Genomic DNA, 6,607 nt, shown 5'->3' with positions numbered 1-6,607 from the left:
GGAGTATTGCTTATCTCAAAGAGACCATGGATGAGGCTGTAAGGAGAAATAGGGCTATTATCTCTAGAGAGGGAAAGAGCATATGTGTGATGCAAGGACATCCCAAATTCTCAATAGCCAAGAAGGAAGAAGTCAAGCAACTAAAGGCTGACAAAAGATCACAAGCAAAGCTTGAACAACAGCTAAAGTCAAGTCAAGTTGAAGAAGAGAAAGGAATTGAAGTCAGGGGTGAAGACAAGATTGCAAACCTAGATGAGGTTTTTGGGAGTATATTTGGTGAGAGTATGGAAGAAAGAGAGGAATGGCAGAAGGGAAACAGAAGAAAGGCCAAGGCACATAGAAGGAGTGAAGATAATACTGAAGTAACCAAATCTATATCTAAACCACTACCTTCCATACCTGAACCTCTTGTTGCTAATCCCACTATAAACATCCATGGTGAACCAATCATTCCAAAAGAGGAACCTATTGATTGGGACACCATCAAATTGCCTACCTTTCTAACCACTCTTCCACTACCAAAGAAACAGAAAAGAAAACCCAAATCTACACCTCCCATAACCTCTAAGAAATTCACTCAAAAACAAAAGCCTAAGCCTAAGCCATCCATTTCTAAAGATGATTATGTTCACATCTGTGACATAAAAGAAATTTCAGACATTGAACTCTATCTGGATGAGCTGGAGGATGTAAGAGGAATAGCTGCTTACAGACAGCTACCAGAGAGATTAGTGTTCAGATACAAAGGAGCTGGGGAAAGAACATGGCCTCTCCACAGGATTCTAAATGAAGGCTACTCTACCTTGATTAGAGTCTTTTCAGCTATACAAAAGGATTCTGGCTTTACCAGAACTGCCAAGACTGAAATTCTCAACAAGATTGCCAATATAAGGAAAACTTGGAGGGAGCCCAATGCTTTACCCAGGACTTTACTCATTCAAGAAAGGGGAATTACAATTCACAAATCACCTCATTGGTTGATGGAATTTAGAGATGATAAAGGAGTCAGAAGATTTTTCAGACTTGAAGACCAACTCAAGATTGCCAGCAATGAAACTCTCAAGGAAATGCAATCTAAGTTGGATATCAGTGTTGAAGATGAAGCTGAATTCTTCAGACAACTCCAACTCCAAATTGAGGAAAATGACAAAGGGCTAGGAAAGAAAACCAGGGAACAAAGAAGAAAAAGATGATTTTCTCAGGCTAAAGGAGTATCCTTGGAAATACTGTAAATCTTCAATTTCCTCCTAGTACATACATTTTTGCAGCATTTTCAAATTTCTACTTAGTTTCAATTCATATATCTGTTAAGTGTTTTGTTATCATCAAGTTAACCCTGAATTTATGCCTACAATTCTTATAGACATAAATAGGGGGAGATTGTTAGGAATATATGTGCATTAGTTTGATGATATGTTTAACAAAACACTTAAGTAGAAATTCAGTGTCTGTAGCCTCAACGGATAAGACCACTTTGGCTATCCGTTGATGGTGTAGCTTTACTTAGAAATAAGTCTAGTGTTGTAGCATATTTCAGTCTCTGTATTTAAGATGTAATTCTTAGAAGTTGAGAGAAACTATGAGTCATGTTGACTACTAGAAGATATGCAGATAGGAAGGCCAATTGTAAATATTTCATGCCTTGTAATTTTGTATAAATGAAGTGGTATCAACGGATGACTTAAAGACCTTCAACGGATGAGAAGCTAAGCTTCAACGGATGTCTCTAAAGCTTCAACGGATAACATCCTTCAACGGATGAGTGCATCAACGGATGAAAGCTTCAACGGATGTTCTGTTGATTAACCGTTGATAAGTGGTAGTTGTACCTACAAACAGAGGCACGTGGGTGAACAGAGATAACTGAAATGTGGCAGCCTAATTTCAGGAACATCAGAAAAAGCAGCCGTTCTACTCTAGTATAAAGAGACATTAAGTCAACAAAGTACTTGAGTGAACTGGAGAAGAAACAAGTGGAGATCTTACTTTATTATTTTATATATCCTTGTCTTCACTTGTAAACTTGGTAATATATAAACCAAGTAGTAGCTAGTAATTAGATAAGAATTTTTCCAGAGCTGTTTAGAAAAATCTTGAGAGAAAAATTATCTAGTTTGTACTAGGATGCAGCTGTGATCAAATTCTTAGATCACAGAATTTCTGAAATACCATCTCTGGTGGAACAACAAATCCACCAGAAAAGTTTTTAAAGGTTTATTGTGTTCTTTACATTTGTGTTTGAATATATATCTGTCTGTATCAGCTTAAAGCAATTCACACACTTGTTCATCTTGAACACACAGTCTTTATAAACTGCTCAAAACTTGAAAAATTTTTGAGATTTACATTCAACCCCCCTTCTGTAAATCTCATTGTTAGTTCTCTAGAAATAACAAGTTTGTACTAGGATGCAGCTGTGATCAACTTCTTGAATCACAGATTTTCTGAAATACCATCTCTGGTGGAACAACAAATCCACCAGAAAAGTTTTTAAGGTCTGTTGTGTTCTGTACTTTTGTGCTTGAATATATATCTGTCTGTATTAGCTTAAAGCAATTCACACACTTGTTTATCTTAAACACACAGCCTTTGAAACTGCTCAAAACTTGAAAAAGTTTTGAGATTTACATTCAACCCCCCTTCTGTAAATCTCATTGTTAGTTCACTAGGAATAACAAGACGCAAAGGAATTTAATGCTGACAGGTAGAATTAATTCTTCTTCGTGTCCCCAGACTTGAAAAAAAAGAATAACATTCATTGGAAAGAGAAAACATGGTTTAATGCGCACAAGTAACAAGTAAAAGTAGACTGTTCAAGTACGAATACCATCAACCCTAACCATAGTGACTATTAATCTTCCACTTCAACATATTCTAGTTTGAGCTGAGACTGTTATCAAATTTTATCCACAGATAAGTCAAGTAAAGAATTTAGACTGTAATATCAGAACTTAGACTTATATCAGAACTTAATAGTCATCAGAACATAATTTCTTAACTCGAAAAATGAATGCTTATCTGAGTAAATCCTCATACAAGTTCTGAGTTATACTCTTCAGAACTTAATCTTCAGAATATGCAACCAGAACTTGTCCTCAGAATTAGTGCAAGGTGACACAATGACTGTTCATCTAAAACAACATAGATCACCACAGTGATTTTCATCATTCATATGGAGTGGTTAGTGTGTGCATTAAGCTAAATAGCAGACAAAGAGTAAAGTCTGATTCACTTCAGTACAGCTTAGAAATAAGGCATAACTAAAATTTTGCTAAAGAGCTATCATTATCCTGAAACCTACTGATGAATGAGTTCATGCTTGAGTCCACTTCAACTATTTTGTGCTAATTTTATGCATCTTTTTAAATTCTATTTTACAGTGGCTTCTCAGTGTAAGTGAGTCACGACTACTTATCGGAATTTATGCTATTATCAGAGTATTTCTCCAGTAATCATAGAGTGTGAAAAGTCACCAAGAAAATATTTTGCTTTTCTAATGCATATTTACTTAATACCAGCAAAGCACTTGGGTCGTCCCTTCCACATTTTTACTCTAGATCTCAAAGGAGTACCTGATTTTATTCTTTGATCCTTTTGGTTTTTCTTTTGATAAGTGAGGTTTATCAGCACTTAGTACATTCAGCAGTTTTACTAGTATCAGAACTTAACAGAGGAGTAGCATTATTCTAATTTGTGACTTAGTAATAAGATACACAAAGTAAACTCAACTAAGCTCAATTATCAGAATTTGCTTGTGTCATAAAATTTCCACAGAAATAATTACTTCTTACATGGGATCATTTGTGTATTGAAGACTACTAGGTCAGTATCTAGCACAGTTATCCTCATAGGATTGAATGGTTACTTAGACAGACATATCACTTATCAGAGTTTAGAAACATATATCAGACAACAGTCAGTACTTAAAAACATTTATCAATTAATCACAGAATACACAAAGAGATTACATTCTGTAAATACTGAGCATAAAGTCTGATGCATCAGAACAAAACTAGGCAGATTTAGAAAAAGAACCTGAAACCATTCGAAGTTCATTTACCAATCTTGTAAAAGTGGCTTCACATAGTGGTTTTGTGAAGATATCTGCTAGTTGTTGATCTTTTGGAATAAAGTGCAATTCCACTGTACCTTCATCCACATGTTCCCTTATGAAGTGGTAACCTGATGCTGATGTGCTTTGTCATAGAGTGTTGAACTGGATTACCTGTCATAGCAATAACACTTTGATTATCATAGTAAATAGGGATTTTGAAATATGTTAACCCATAATCCAGTAACTGATTCTTCATCCAAAAAATCTGTGCACAACAGCTTCCTGCAGCAATATACTCTGTTTCTGCAGTTGATGTGGAAATTGACTTTTGTTTCTTGCTGAACCAAGAAACCAATCTGCCTCCAAGGAATTGGCAGCTTCCACTTGTGTTTTTCCTGGAAATTTTGCAACCTGCAAAATCTGCATCTGAGTAACCTATTAGTTTAAAATCTGATTCTCTAGGATACCACAATCCCAGATCAGCTGTTCCTTTAAGATACTTAAAAATTCTTTTCACAGCTGTTAAGTGAGGTTCTCTTGGATCTGCTTAAAATCTTGCACAAAGAAAGTTAGCATACATGATATCAGGTCTACTAGCAGTTTGATAAAGTAGAGAGCCAATCATACCTCTGTAATCAGTAATGTCTACTGATTTACCAGTATCCTTATCCAGTTTTGTTGCAGTGGCCATGGGAGTGGATGCACTTGAACAATCTTGCATTCCAAATTTCTTCAGCAAGTTTCTGGTGTACTTAGTTTGACAAATAAAAGTGCCTTCTTCATTCTGCTTGACTTGAAGGCCCAGAAAATAGCTAAGTTCCCCCATCATACTCATCTGATATCTTGACTGCATCAGTTTGGCAAACTTCTTGCAAAGTCTGTCATTTGTAGACCCAAAAATGATATCATCAACATAAATTTGGACCAGAAGTAAGTCCTTTCCATGGTTGAGGTAGAACAGTGTTTTGTCTATTGTTCCTCTGTTGAATCCACTTTCCAGAAGAAACTGAGCTAAAGTCTCATACCATGCTCTAGGAGCTTGCTTAAGTCCATAAAGTGCTTTATCAAGCCTGTAGACATAATCTGGATGTTTGGAATCTACAAAACCTGGAGGTTGTTCAACATATACTTCCTCCTCCAATTCTCCATTGAGAAAAGCACTTTTCACATCCATTTGAAAGACAGTATACTTTTTGTGAGCAGCATAAGCCAAAAATATCCTTATGGCTTCTAACCTAGCAACTGGTGCAAATGTTTCATCATAATCAATTCCCTCCTGTTGAGAATATCCTTTTGCAACCAGCCTTGCCTTATTCCTTGTAATTATACCATCACTGTCAGTTTTGTTTCTGAATACCCACTTTGTACCAACAACAGATCTATTCTTTGGTCTTGGCACTAGGGTCCAGACTTTGTTTCTTTCAAATTCATTTAACTCTTCCTGCATTGCTTGCACCCAATTAGCATCTTGAAGAGCTTCTTCCACTTTCTTTGGCTCAGTCTGAGAGAGAAAAGAATTGTAAAGACATTCATTTGAAGTACCTGTTCTAGTTCTGACACCTGCATCAGGATTTCCAATTATCAAATCAGGTGTATGTGATTTTGTCCACTTCCTTGTAGATGGAAGGTTTTCTCTAGAACTGGATGCTCCCCCATGATCCATGCTGTCTTCATTTTCATTTTCTAATGCTCCCCCTGAAACTATGCTCTCTGAGTTGGATTCTTCAGTATTTAGATTTTCAGCACTATCAGAACTTGGCTTATCAGAAATTGACGAATCAGAACTTGAAGAGCCAGATGTATGTTCTGATGTTTCTTGAGATGTGGTAAGATCTTGAGTATGCTCCCCCTGCATAGGTGCATCTTCCTTTGATGTAGTCACCACAGTTTCAATAACATCAGAGTTTAATCCATCAGAATTTACAGTATCAGGACTTAGACTGTCGGGATTTTCAGCATCAGAATTTGAGTCTTCATTTTCAAACCTCAGCTGATCATGGTCAATAAAATCTTCAAGACCAGTAATCTTCTTGTCATCAAAGGAGACATTGATAAATTCCATGACCACTTTTGTTCTCAAATTATAGACTTTGAAGGCTTTTGTGGAAAGTGGATATCCAACAAAGATTCCTTCATCAGCTTTTAGATCAAACTTGGATAACTGTTCAGGATGAGTCTTGAGAACAAAACACTTGCATCCAAATACATGAAAGTATTTCAGATTTGGCTTCTTTTTCTTCACCATCTCATATGGTGTTTTTCCATGCTTGTTAATGAGTGTTGCATTTTGAGTAAAACAAGCAGTCTGCACAGCTTCAGCCCAGAAATAGGTTGGAAGCTTTGCTTCTTCAAGCATTATACGTGCAGCTTCAATGAGAGTTCTATTCTTCCTTTCAACAACTCTATTTTGCTGTGGAGTTCCAGGAGCAGAAAATTCCTGCTTTATTCCATGGTTTTTGCAGAACTCTTCCATTATCAAATTCTTGAACTCAGTGCCATTATCACTCCTTAAGATTTTCACAGAATCTTTGACCAATTTATCCAGATGTTTGA

This window comes from Apium graveolens, chromosome 10, assembly GCF_009905375.1.
Source record: "Apium graveolens cultivar Ventura chromosome 10, ASM990537v1, whole genome shotgun sequence".
Classification (NCBI taxonomy): Eukaryota; Viridiplantae; Streptophyta; class Magnoliopsida; order Apiales; family Apiaceae; genus Apium; species Apium graveolens.
This window is presented reverse-complemented; position numbering follows the sequence as displayed.